This window comes from Crocuta crocuta, unplaced genomic scaffold (assembly GCF_008692635.1).
Source record: "Crocuta crocuta isolate KB4526 unplaced genomic scaffold, BGI_CrCroc_1.0 scaffold77, whole genome shotgun sequence".
In the NCBI taxonomy this organism is placed as follows: Eukaryota; Metazoa; Chordata; class Mammalia; order Carnivora; family Hyaenidae; genus Crocuta; species Crocuta crocuta.
The window spans coordinates 4899817-4915004 of NW_027532172.1; positions in this window are offsets into that span (position 1 = coordinate 4899817).

Genomic DNA, 15188 nt, shown 5'->3' on the forward strand with positions numbered 1-15188 from the left:
CAGGTAGCAGCTGCTGGCCCAAGTGGCAGACATGTTCACAGCAGCTCAACCATTCATAAGGCTCACCTGGAGTATGACAGGTCAAAGAACTCTCTAGCAGTGCACCACAGCAGGCGACCTGCAAGAGTGCTCACCACCCAGTGTAAACAAGGACTCTGGGAAGCAATGTTACTGCTCCTGCGCCACTGGCCCCCCATTCTGCCCCCGGGGTGGGGGTGGGGAAACAAGCCCTGCTGAGACATACACCTGTGGAGAGACACTATCAAGAGGATCCCTGAAAACTGAAGGCCATAAACTAGCTTTTCCAACCACTGTCCTGACAAGTCTCACATCACTTTCCTGAAGTGTCGCAAAACCAAGCCCTTCAGGAAATTCTGATTTTGTAACCCCAATCCCTTTCTCGGCCTCCTCTGCACACACAGGCGATACAGGAGGGGGAGAGGTCCCACCCCTGCAGTCCAGCTCTTACAAGCAGAACTACAGACAAGAGAAAAAAACTATCCAATTCACTTCCAGTTTGCAGCAAATGCAACTCTTTCTAACATGATCTTAATGTAACCTCCCACTGACCTTTATTCGTTATACTAAGATTTAATTTTCACAGCACCTGGAAAACAAAGCAAAAAAAAAAAAATTCTAGTTCATTACCCAGCCAACCTACCTGAACCTACCAAGAGGAGACATTATTCATCTCTACTCCACTGTACACATTTTAATGCAAAGCTACTCCAAAGCAAAATTTACCCAACCTGATCCAAAAACCTGTTTTTCTTACATTGCCCCATACTCATAGGTTTCTTCAGATCAAAATCTATGGCTCTGCTTCCTGAATTTAAAGAGATACAACATGCGCAAAGGATGGAGCCCCAGGAGGCCTGAGTGGACCACATTACATAAAAACATAAGCAACCCTGCCACCTGTCTCTGTGGGAGACCCCACTATAAGCAAGAACAAAGGAGTTTGTTATGAGACACCTAAATAACAGAGCTGTGCACATGAAGGAAAAACTCCTAGGACTAGTCAGAACAGCCCTGAGGAATTCTATAGAGGAACAAGCGTAGATCAAGCCAGTCACTCTGGCTCAGAAAATAAAGGGCACTAGAAATGGAATGAGTCTATGAGGACAGGCTGGGGGGAGGCAGGCTCATCTCACTTTGCTGTGAGCTTGCTTGAGGTCCCCACAGTTCTGAACTGGTGCCAGATTATGAAAATACATGTGAAAGTTTCAGAAAAATAAATCCACACATACATGTTATATTAACATAAGACACTATTTTTTTTTTAATGTTTTATTCATTTTTGAGAGAGAGAGAGAGACAGCGTGAGCAGGGGAGGGTCAGAGAGAGAGGGAGACACAGAGGTCGAAGACAGGCTCCAGGCTCTGAGCTGGCTGTCAGCACAGAGCCCGACACGGGGCTCGAACCCACGAACTGTGAGATCACGACCTGAGCCGAAGCCGGACGCTCAACTGACTGAGCCACCCAGGCGCCCCGACACTATTTTTTTTTAAAGATGATGGTCTTTTGGTGCCAATATTCACCACTCAACATTTAAAATTCTCTTCAACCAACTCACACATTAAGAATCAACCAAGAAAAATAAATGTGCCAAAGGCTTGCCAAGGGAGATGGAGGAATAGGAAACAAAAGACGTAAAAACCTATATAGACCACAGGCTCTGTCCCACAGCTTTCCAGGATTGTTTGTTGAAAATACCATCTCCCCCAAGCTTCGGCTACACTGGACCCGTCACGCTTGTTCTTACCACAAAGGTTTACGAACCGTCCCAGTTCTCTGGAATAAACGCCTAGAAGTCAAACAGCTAGATATAATATGGTATGTTTATGTTTTCTAAGAAACTGCCAAAATATTTTGCAGAGTGCCTATACCACTTTACACTGCCCTCAGCAGCATACGAGACTGTTTCTTCTCATCAACCATCATTCAGTATTTCCACTACTTTTTTAGCTGTGCCACAAGGGGTGTACTGATAGTTAATTGGGTCCTAAATTACACTTTCCTGATGACCAGTGACACTGAACACATGCATGTGTGCCATGTGTCTGTGTGTGTGCGCTTAGGATGTTATATGTGTGAGATCGTGTCATTTGCAAATACAGTTAGTTTGTTTCTTTTCTAATCTGGATGCTTTTTAGGTGTTTTTCTTCTAAAACGGTCTTGGCTAGACTTTCTAGTACAATGCTGAATTGCAGTGATGAGAATGAATCCTCATCTTATTCCTGAGCTCAGGAAGAAAACATTCAGTCCTTCACCATTAAATATGACATTACATGGAAGTTTTTCATAAATGCCTTTAATAGGCCTCTATTTCCAGTTTGAAACATTTTTTTTAAAAACTCATTAAAGAGTATTGTTTTTTGTGTGTTTGAGATAATCTTGTATTTGTTATTCATCTTGTGTGTGTTATACCTAATAAGGCATATTACTTTTAAATGTTGGTAGACGAGATTTGCTAATATTTTGTTGAGGGCTACAGTCTGTATTCATGAGGGATACTGCCCTGCATTTTCTTTTTATGACATCTTTGTCTAGTGTTTGGTATTAGGGTAATGCTGGCCTCACAGGATAATGTGGAAGTGTTCCCTTCTTAGTTTTTTGAAGAGTTCATGATAAATTTTTAAACATTTGACATAATTCACTAGTAAAGCCATCAAATAATGGGCTTTTATTAGTGGGAAGTTTTTTGTTTCTTTTTTAGTGGAACATTTTAAAATTATTAACTCTTTCCTTGTTCCTGCTATTTAGTTTTTCTATTTCTTTAGTAAGTTTTCCTAGTTTGTTTCAGGATCTGTCCATTCTATCCAGGTTAACTAATTTACTGGCATCATATTTACTGTTCATAGTGTATCCTTACAATCGTCTTCTGGAAGGTGGGTGGTAATGTCCCCACTTTCACTAATAATTCTAGTAATTTGAATCTTATTTTCTTGGTCATTTTAGCTAAAGGCTTGCCAATTTTGTTGATCTTTTAAAAGAATCAACTTTTGGTTTTACTTACTCTATTATTTTCCTATTTTCTATTCACTTGTTTCCATTCTAGTCTAATTTTTTTCCTTCTGTTTGCCTTGGGTTTATTTCACTCTTCTTGTTCTAGTTTCTTAAAGTAGTTAATAGTTGAGGTCACTGGCTTGATATCTTCCTCCTTTCTTTTAATACTTATTTATTTGCTTTTGAGGGGGAGACAGAAAGCACAAACAGGGGAGGGACAGAGACAGAGAGGGATACACAGAATCTGAAGCAGGCTCCAGGCTCTGAGCAGTCAGCGCAGGGCCTAATGCAGGGCTCGAACTCATGAACTGTGAGATCATGACCTGAGCCAAAGTCAGATGCTTATCAGACTGAGCCACTCAGGTGCCCCTCTTCCTCCTTTCTTAATACAGGCATTGACGGCTATAAATTTCCCTCTAAACACTACTTTACCTGCATCCTGTAAGTTTTCATATTTGTGATTTTTGTTTCCATTAATCTCAAAGTACTGTCTCACTTCTTTTGTGCTTTCTTCTTTGATCTACTGGGTGTGATCTTATATTTTTTCAATATGAGTCTTTGTCTGATATGCTGTTTGGAAACATTTTCTCCCATTCTGTAGCTTGTCTCTTTTTTTATTCTTTTCAAAAACTTTTGACATAGCCAAAGTTTCTAATTTAGATGAAGTCTAATTTACCTTTTTTTTCTCTTTTATGGATCATGCTTTATTTGCCATGTGTAAGAATTCTTCACCCCGCTATGCTTCTGAAAATTTTCTCTGATGTTTTCTCCTAACATTTTTTATAGTTTTACATTTAAATCTATGATCCATTTGAGTTACTTTTTTTATATGCTGTGAAGCTTAGGCCTAGGTTGTTCTCTGACCACCCCATGGATATCCAATTGTTCCAGCACCCAATGTTGAAAAGACTACCCTTCTTCCACTGAACTGTTCTGGCACATTTTAGTCTAAACAGACTACTACAACATAAATATCATGCACTGGGTGGCTTAAACAACATATTTATTCCTCACAGTTCTGGAGGCTGGGAAATCCAAGACCAAGCCACTAGCAGATTACATTTCTGGGGAAGACCCACTTCCTGGTTCACAAATGGCCATCTTCTGTGTCCTCACAAAACAGAAAGAGAGTAAGAGCTCTCTAGGGTCTCTTTTATAAGGACACTGATCCATTTTTTATAAATTTTTTTTTAAATGTTTACTTATTTTTGAGAGAGAGATGGAGCAGGAGCAGAGGAAGGGCAGAGAGAGAGACACAGAATTCTAAGCTGTCAGCACAGAGCCCGACACAGGGCTCAATGCAGGGCTCAAACCCATGAACTGCAAGATCATGACCTGAGCCTGAGATGCTTGATGGACTGAGCCACCCAGGAGCCCCGGCACCGATCCCATTCTTGAGGGCTCCACCCCCATAACCTAATCAGCTCCCAAAGTCCTCCACTTCCTAATATCATCACAGTGGAGTTAGGATTTTAACATGTGAATTTGGGAAGGGTCACAAACATTCAAAAAGCAGTTGGCTGTACTTGCGTGGGTGTATTTCTGGGTTTCCTATTCTGTTTCAGTGATCTGTGTGTCTATCCCTCCACCAATACTACTCTTGATTTCTGTACCTATAAAAAAAGTCTTGAAATGAGTACTCTGATTCCTCCCATTCAAAACTGTTTTATCTAGACTACTTTTTGTAGATTCCTTGGGATTTTCTAAGTGGATTATCATGTCATCTGCAAATAGGGATACATTTATTTCTTCCTTTCCATAATTTCTTCAGACTACTCCATCTCCTCTCCTTTTGGGACTTCAGTAACATGAAAGCTAAACCTTTTGTTACTGTCCCATAATTCCCTGAAGCTCTGTTCACTTTTCTTCAGTTTAATTCCTATTGGGTCAGACCAGATAATTTTCACTGTTCTATCTTCACGTTAACTGACTCTTAATCTCCACTCTGTTACTGAGTCCCTCTAATAACGTTTTAACTTAATTTTAGGTATAAATTTTCCAATTTTAAATTTAAATGTCTAATTTTCCATTTGTTTCAAGGGTGTTCACCTTCACTTCTTGAAGTTTTAATTATATTCTAGTTATGCTTTTTGCCTTAAATTCTTTGATAATTCCAACATCTATAACATGTCACAGTTACCATCTATTGACTGTCCTTTCTCCTTAAGAGACAGTAAAATTTTTCCAGCTCTTCATACATGAGACAGTTTTGAATTTCTGGATATTATACTATGTTACTCCGAATCTTGTTTAGGTGCAATGGAAAACAGTGGATTTTTGTTTGTTTTAACAGTAACTATCACTGATTAGGTCTAACCCATGAGTTCCTATCCATCTTTTGTGGGCTGTGTTCCAATGTCAGTTTAGTTTTCACAGCCCCTGTAGTACTATTTTGATCTGTCCCATGTATACCATGCACTGGACAGCACAGGACTCAGACAGGAGTCTATTCCACAGCTGAGTCCTCAAAGCTCTCGGTATGCTGTCTAGGGGTCAGATGCATGCATGCTATTCCAAAGGAGAGCCCAGGAGTTTGTACACAATACTATGGGTTCATTTTGTTGAGTTCCTTCCTCTCTGCAATCTTCCTGACACTTTTCAGCTCTCAGGGGCCCCTTTCCTGGTCTTCTGGCTAAAAAGGAAAGGCTTTAGTTTTTCTGCTGAGTATCTCCCACTACTGCAATTGCCCCTATGGTAAAGTGGTGACAGGACAGAGAAAACAAAATCAGTGAATGTCTCCATGCTCTTGGGACCATAATACCTATAAATAAAAGGACTCCTCTCCCATCTGGCTGCCAATGTCACTGCTGCCTCTGCTGCTACAGAATTTCATGGGGGCCAGGGCAGGAGAAAATGGGGGAGGGGGCAGAATATGAACAACAACAACTAAAAGATATTCTTCATCCATCTTTACTCTCTGACTCACTCCTGCTCCTGAGACTAGAAAGACAGGGATTCTCTTGGACTTTATTCTGTATGCACCTAGTTCCAGGTTTTCCACTACCTTTTGAGTCTAGGCTGGAAGATATTCTAAATGTTCATTTATTTTTGACAGAGGGAGAGAGCACTTGCATGGGAGAGGAGCATAGATAGAGAAGGACAGAGGATCCCAAGCAGGCTCTGCACTTACAGCAAAGAGCTGGATGCAGGGCTCGAACCCATGAACGGTGAGATCATGATCTGAACCCGAGCTAAAGTCAGATGCTTAACCAACTAAGCCATCCAGGTGCCCCAAGACTGGAAGGTATTCTACAGAGACAAGAAACAAAAACAGTTTCCTTCCCCAAACCACCTGCTACCATTATCTTTCAGGGTACTCAATTGATCCATGCAATATGTCCACAGATTTTAGTTGTATTCAGTCAGAGAGAAAGGATAGAATGTGCCTACTACATCCTGACCAAAATAAGAACTCTACATTTTAACTTTTTTAAATTTTTGTTTATTTTTGAGAGAAAGAAGCAAAGGGCAAGTGGGGGAGGGGCAGAGAGAGAGGGAGACACAGAATCCAAAGCGGGCTCCAGGCTCTGAGCCATCAGCACAGAGCCCCCTACATGGAGCTCGAACCCATGAACCACGAGATCGTGACCTGAGCCGAAATCAGGTGCCTAACTGACTGAGCCACCCAGATGCCCCCATTTTTTTTAAGTAAGCTCCACACCCAGCATAGAGCCCAACATGGGGCTTGAACGCACAACCTTAAGATCAAGACCTGAGCTAAGATCAAGAGTCAGACGCTTAACTGACTGAACTACTCAGGCACCGCTGAACCCTTTCATTTTTTAATGTAAATATCTTCACAAAATCCTAAATTTTTTTGTCATTAAAGAAGCTTAATGGTTTCTTAAGTTTATAAGGTTATACTATATCTGTTGACATCTTTCTGTCAATCATATCATTCCACTGTGAGAAGTAGGTAGTGTCTTACTGTGTTTAACAAGTTTTCTACACAGGGCATGTATTGCTTTTACAATCTGAAATAATGAAATAAAGGTTATAGGCAAAAAATGTACATCAGGAGAATGGAAGAAAATGTTAGTAATGGTTGCTGATCTTCATGTGGTAGGAGTATGTGGAGAGACATTTTAAGTCAGCGTTTTGTACTTCTACATTTTTTATCAGTACTGCATTTATCATCTTAAACTTTTTAAATTTAGCATAAAATATTACAGAAAAGTATACAAATTATAAGCATACAGCTCCATGAAAGTAAACATAGTCATTTAACTTAAACACCACTCACATCAAGAAGTAGACTATTACCCAAAAGTTCCTCATTACCAGCCACAATAGTGACTGCTTTTCAATTACAAAAGTAGTACATATCCATTTATACAAACAGTACTGGAACATATTTTTTTAATTTTTTTTTAAATGTTTATTTTTGAGAGAGAGAAACAGAGTGTGAGTGGAGGGGGGGAAAAAAGAGGGGGAGACACAGAATCCAAAGCAGGATCCAGGTTCTGAGCTGTGAGCACAGAGCCTGATGCAGGGCTCCAACCCTTGAACCGTGAGATCATGACCTGAGTCAGAGTCAGACACTGAATCGACTGACCCACCCAGGTAGGTCCCTTACTGGAATGCATTTCTGATTTTAGTTATTGTGATGCTTATCTCTTCATATGTTGTAAACGTTTATATTTACTTCTTAAACTGTTGCAAAAATCTCCAGTACATTTTGTATATGTTGATTCTAAAACTTGATAACCATTTAAAAAGCATCTGGAGGGGCGCCTGGGGGGCTCAGTCGGTTAAGCATCCAACTTCGGCTCAGGTCATGATCTCACAGTTCATGGGTTTGAGCCTTGCATTGGGCTCTGTGCTGACAGCTAGCTCAGAGCCTGGGGTCAGCTTCGGATTCTTTGTCTCCCTCTCTCTCTCTGACACTCCCCTGCTCACGCTGCCTCTCTCTCTCTCAGAAACAAATAAAACATTAAAAAAGTTTTTTTAATTTAAAAAAAAAGCATCTGGAATATCATACAGTGGGAAAGCCTCAGAATCCCCAGCTGACTAACAAAAGAAAGTATTTCTCTCCCAAGGCGTCAGTAAAGAATGGAGAAGGTGACTGCTTCTTCAAATGTGAAGACAGCAACACAAGACATCCAGGAACATGAACTCGAGGAAACAAGACACACCAAAGGAACACAGTAATTTCCCAATAACTGACCCCAAGGAAATGGAGATTTGTAATCTGCCTAATAAAGAATCGATCTTAGTGAGCTACAGAGAAACACAGAAAGACTATTCAGTGAAATTGAGAAATAAAGCACAGACAAAACAAGAAGCTTAACAGAGAGACAGAAATTATTTAAAAAAAAAAAAAAAAGAGGGGCACTGGGTGGCTCAGTTGGTTAAGCTTCCATCTTCAGCTCAGGTCATGATCTCACAGTTTAGGGGTTCGGGCCCCACTTCAGGCTCTGTGCTGCCAGTCTAGAGCCTGTTTCAGATTCTGTGTCTCCCCCTCTCTGCCCCTCCCCTGCTTGCACTCCGTCTCTCTCTCTCTCAAAAATAAATAAACATTAAAAAAAGAAATTATTAAAAAGATCCTAACAGAAACCCCAGAAGTGAAGAATGCAATGAATGAAATGAAAAAATGCAGTAGAGAATACCACCAGTAGATGTGATCAAAGCAGAAGAAAGAATCTGTGAATTTATAGGTCACTTGAAATTATCCAGAAGAGAGCAAAAGAGAAAATAACAGAAAGAGAGAGAGAAGAACACTCCATAACTAAGGTAGAGAGGAGGCCACATCAAAGAAGGTAAGAATGCAGAGATGCAGTTTGGGAGAGACATGGATAGTAGCCACTGCCATGGGGAGGAAGCCAGTCAAGAAGAGTGAGAAGAGGCAGATTGCCACACAAAAGAGTGCATGGGGAAACAAATCCCTATAGCAATTATCTTGGAAAGAGAGAAGGCCCGAATTTCCTGAGTTCTTGCAACCAGTGGGGCTTAAAGCCTAAGGTTTTAAAGGTCACTGTGCTTGGCTCTGGGAGAGCTCAGAGGACACAGGGGTTCCTCATGGAGAAAAGGCAGGGCAAACAGCCCACAGACATAGAGCATAGAAATAGTGATCTGAAGAGTGCCTAGGGTACACAAAAGGAAGATTAGTTGTTCATCTGGAAGCATGTCCCAGAGAGACCATTCTGGGAACATAGGAACTGGCCAGCATCATTTCCCTCCTCCACCTGTCAGCATGAACACAGAGCCATCACCAGGAAGCAGCACAGTGCCCACATTCCCTACTAAAGTTCCTTACACCAAGCCTCCTCACCTCTACCCAGCACTCAGGTGAACTGCCCTTCCTAGTCATACTTGCCTCAGTCCTAGCTCAGGGGAGGGGAGGAGATGTTCATTCACCCAGAAAACTGGCCCAAACCCTTGAGTACACCATGTCTCCCAACCCAGGAGTTTTGTGAGGCCTCGGTTCTGGTGGCAGCAGCGACAGGTCTCATTTCAGTAGCAGGCCAGAGCTCACCAGTTAAAACGTGCCATATTCAAGCCAGGGATTAAACAGTGCCCACAACGCCTGGGTGGCTTAGTTGGTTGAGCGTCCGACTTTCACTTAGGTCATGATCTCGCGGTTTGTGGGTTCGAGCCCCACGGCGGGCTCTGTGCTGACTGCCAGCTCAGAGCCTGGAGCCTGCTTTGGATTCTGTGTCTCCCTCTCTCTCTGATCCTCCCCTATTCATGCTGTCTCTCTCTCTCTCCTAGAAGTAAAAATTAAAAAAAAAAAAAAAAAAGACTATAAAACAGTGCCCACAAGAGGCAAAGAAAGCCTCTGCAGACAACTGGCCTAAAGGATAAAATGGCCAGGACACAGCAGACTGCACAACAGTATACACTGGAGATAGTCCCAGAAGTACCAGGCCCTGGGAACAGGGGACACTACACTGCAGGGCAGCAGAGGGCCTCTTCTTCATAAAGCCATTATCCTCAAGAAGAGGAGACATAACTGACTTTCCTANCATGATCTCGCGGTTTGTGGGTTCGAGCCCCACGGCGGGCTCTGTGCTGACTGCCAGCTCAGAGCCTGGAGCCTGCTTTGGATTCTGTGTCTCCCTCTCTCTCTGACCCTCCCCTATTCATGCTGTCTCTCTCTCTCTCCTAGAAGTAAAAATTTAAAAAAAAAAAAAAAAAGACTATAAAACAGTGCCCACAAGAGGCAAAGAAAGCCTCTGCAGACAACTGGCCTAAAGGATAAAATGGCCAGGACACAGCAGACTGCACAACAGTATACACTGGAGATAGTCCCAGAAGTACCAGGCCCTGGGAACAGGGGACACTACACTGCAGGGCAGCAGAGGGCCTCTTCTTCATAAAGCCATTATCCTCAAGAAGAGGAGACATAACTGACTTTCCTAACACAGATAAACAGGCACAGAGACTTAAACAAAATGATTAAAGAAAGGAATTTGTCCCAAATTAAAGAAAAGGACAAGACCACAACTGGAGACTTGAGCAAAATAGAAAAACATGCATGATAGAGAATTTAAAGTAATGATCACGGAGGGGCACCTGGGTGGCTCAGTTGGTTGAGCATCCAACTTCAGCTCAGATCATGATCCCATGGTTCATGGGTTTGAGCCCCACATCTGACTCTGTGCTGACAGCTCAGAGCCTGGAGCCTGCTTCGGATTCTGTGTCTCCCTCTCTCTCTGCCTCTCCCCCACTCATGCTTTGTCTCTGTCTCAAAAATAGACATTAAATCTTTTTTTTAAAATCTTACAAAAGAGCACAGGCAGGAATTAATCTAATATTAGCTATAGCAGCTTTTTTTTGATATGACCCCTGGGGCAAGGAAAGCAAAACTAAACTATTGGGACAACATCAAAATAAAAAGCTCTGCACAGGAAAGGAAACAATCAACAAAACTAAAACACAACCTACAGGATGGGAGAAGATATTTACAAATGACATATCTGTTAAAGGGTTAGTATCCAAAATATATTAAGAACTTATAAAACTCAACACGCAAAAACAACAAATCCAATTTAAAAATGGGCGGAAGACATGAACAGGCACTTTTCCAAAGAAGATATCCAGATGGCCAACAGACCAACAGGCTAACATAAAAAAATTCTCATTATCACTTATCAAGGAAATGCAAATCAAAACTACAATGAAATATCATCTTACACCTGTCAGAATGGCTAAAATCAAAAACACAAGAAACAACAGGTTTGGCAAGGATATGGAGAAAAAGGAACCCTCTTACAGTGTTGGTGGGAATGCAAACTGGTGCAGCCACTCTGGAAAAGAGTATGGAGGTTCCTCAAAAAATTAAAAATAGAACTACCCTACAATCCAGTAATTGCACTCCTATCCATTTACTCAATGAATACAAAACACTAATTCGAAGAGATACATGCACCCCTATGTTTACAGCAGCATTATTTAGAATAGCAAGATATGAAAGTAGGCAAGTGCCCATTGATAGATGAACAGATAAAAGATGTGATTTATAAACACAATGGAATAGTCAGCCATAAAGAATAAAATCTTGTCATTTGCAATAACATGAACAGAGCTAGAGAATACTAAGTGAAATAAGTCAGAGAATCATATGACTTCACTTATATGTGTAATTTAAGATGAAAAACAAACAAGAAAAGAAGTGAAAAAGAGAGAGACAAACCAAGAAACAGACTCTTAACTAGAGAACAAATGGATGGTTACCAGAGGGGAGGGGATGGGAAGAGGGGTGAAATAAGTGATGGGGATTAAGAAGTGCACTTGTTGTGATGAGTACCGGGTGATTCAGATAAAAACTTAAAAACAGTTACACAACAATAACAAAAACCCACAAGGTACTGCAAGAGAAAACTGCCAACCAAGAACACTTTACCCAGCAAAGGTGTCTTTCAGAAATGAAGGAGAGATAAAAGACTTCCATGGATAAACAAAAGCTCAGAGAGATCACTAGATCTGACTTACAAAGGATGCTGAAAGCAGTTCTTCAGCCGACATGAAAGGATACTAATCAGGAACATGAAAACATACCCTAGGTAAAGGCAAGTATACCATCAAATTCAGAATACTCTAATACTGAATATGGTGGTTTGTTAATCACTTAACTCTAATATAAAGGTTAAAAGGCAAAACTATTAATAACTGTAGCTCAAATAATTTATTAATAGATTTTAAAAAATACAAATGGCCAAGAGGTACATTGAAAGGTGCTCGACATCCCTAATCATCAGGGAAATGCAAATCAAAACCACAAATTATCATCTCACACCAGTTAGGATGGCTTTTATTTAAAAAGACAACAGAAAACATGTTGGGAAAGATTTGGAGCAAAGGGAATCCTTGTACACTTTTGGTGGAAATGTAAACTGGTATAGTCATTATGGAAAACAGTATGAAAGTTCCACAAAAAATTCAAAACCAAACTACCTTATAATCTAGCAATCCTACTTCTGGGTATCCAAAGGAAACAAAATCATTATCTTAAAGAGCTATCTGCATCCTCATGTTCAGTGCAACATTATTCACAAGAGCCAAGATATGGAAACAACCTAACTGTGAACAGAGAAGTGGATAAAGATGATGTGGTACATATATACAATGGAATATTATCCAGCCATAAGAAGGAAATCCTGTCATTTACATTATATACACACACAGATACAAACTTCAACTACATATTTATATCCTTTTCAACTCTAAAGCTAAAATCAAGTCCAATGAGAACACATAAGAATAATTTCCATCAAAGTCAAAGGCCAAACAAGTCTATGCCATTAACTATTGTTGTGGAGGTACTAGTTATCACAATTAGGTGACAGAAGGAAAACGCAGGGATGCAACTGGAAAAGAAAAAGTAAAATGATCATTATTTGCAGATGATATTGTCATATACCTAGAGAATCAACTAAAAACCTTTACAGTTTTACAATCAGGTAAGATGGTGAAAATTAATATAGAGAAAACAATGCCTTCACACACACCATCAACAAGAAGGTAGAAGATAAAATGCTTCAACACCACCAAAAACAAAGAAAATGACCTGAGAATAAACTTAACAAGAAATGCCAAGAAACCTCTCAGACTCTGAGGGACATAAAAGAGGCTTGAGCAAAGAGAAAGGCATACAATCTTCTCAGCAGGAAAGACTCATCGCCTAAATGTCACTCTTCCTACGTTAACCTAAAAATGAACACAGTGCCAATAAAAAAAAAGATTTTTTTGAAAGAGGCAAATTTATCTTAAAGTTCATATAGAAAAACAAACATAGCCAGGAAAATTCTGAAAATTAAAGGTAATGAATGATAATTTACTTTACCAAATATCAAAACATGCTCTAAAGCTAGAATAATTAATGTATACTAAAACATAAATACACAGATTGGTGTACAGAACTGAAAGTCCAGAAATACAGCCAAATGTATATGGTATATGGCAAAGTATATCATATATAGTAAAGGATATTTGAACAAGTGCGAGAAAGATGAATTGTTCAATACAAGGCATTGTAACAAATGGGTGGCCATTTGGGAAAAATTAAGTTGGACCCACAGTTTTCACCAAAATAAATTCCAAATGGATAAAAGCTTTAAAAGTAAAGAATGAAATTCTAAAAGTACTTTAAGATTAAACCACAGGATAATTTTTCATACTCTTCAACTAGGAAAGATCTTTCTAGGTATGACAGAGAACCCAGAAGCCTGACAAGTCCAACAAATATGACCCGATTAAGAACTACAGGGTATTCATGCCAAGAAAAATAAGTCAGTCAGAAAAAGACATCATACGATTTCACTTGTATGTGGAATTTGAGAAACTCGACAGATGAACATAGGGAAAGAGAAGGAAAAATAAGATCAAAGCAGAGAAGGAGGCAAACCATAAGAGATTCTTAAATAAAGAGAACTCAGAGTTGGTGGAGGGAAGGTGGGTGGGGATGAGTTCAATGGGTGATGGGCATTAAGAAGGGCACTTTTCAGGATGAGCACTGCATGTCATATACGTAAGAGATGAGTTGCTGGGTTCTACTCCTGAAGCCAAGACTACACTGTATGTTTACTAATGTGAATTTAAATTAAAATTTTTCTTCATGACAAAAGAATCCTGAATAAGAAGATAAGTAACAATCTGGAAAAATATGACTGCAATTTATATCACTGGCAAGGCACTAAGTTCCTTCATATGCCAAAAATTTTTACAAAATCAATTTTAAAAACACCAAAGCCTAGGGTGCCTGGGTGGCTCAATTAAGTGCCTGACTCGGTTTTGGCTCAGGCCACAATCTCATGGTTTGTAAGTTCAAGCCCCACATCAGGCTCCGCACTGAGAGTATGGAGCCTGCTTGGGATTCTCTCTCTCCCCCTATCTGCCCTTCCCCCGCTCATGCTCTCTACAAATAAATAAATAAGCTTCAAAAAAAATAAATAAATAAATACACCAAAGCCCAATAGAAAAATGGGCAAAGGATATAAACAGCTTGTTGACAGGAAAAAAGAAAATGGAAACGGTCCTTCAACCTTACAACAACAGGAGAGATACATCAAAACTACCCCTGATAGGAGTGTTCACTCTACTACTCTTTTAACTTTTCTAAAGATTGAACTAAATTTTGGAAGAAAAAATATACACAGAGAAACAACTTTTTCACCTATCAAACTGGCAAAGATCAAACTGTGTGCTGTCATGGTGCTGGTGAAGGCGCTGCCACACACAGCTTAAGAGCACACGTGGACAAAGCCTCTGTGGAAGTTTATCTGGTAAGAGCTATCAAAACTGCAAAAGCACATACTCACTAACCCAGCAATCCTACCTCTGGTAAGTGACCAGACAGATGCACTTGGCCGCGCATCAAATAATGCATACAGAAGTGTTTCTGCACTAGCAAAATTGACAACACCTTATATGTCCATCAATAGAGCTCTGGCTAGTTAAAGGTATATCCTGACAATGGAATATTATCCAGCTGTAAAAGACAATGAGAAAGCTCTTATGTATTGATAATGAACGATCACAAAGAGAGAAAAAAAGCAAGGGATATAGTGGGCTACTTTTCGTGTAAAAGAGCTCTCTGTGTATTTGTCTATATTATGCAAAAAACACCCCTGCATGGATACTCCAGAACCGGTAACACTGGCTGACTCTAGGGAGAGGATGCGGTGGCCAGTGCAAAATGGAAGGGAAACTTTCCTGTGTATACTCTGTTGTTCCTTTTG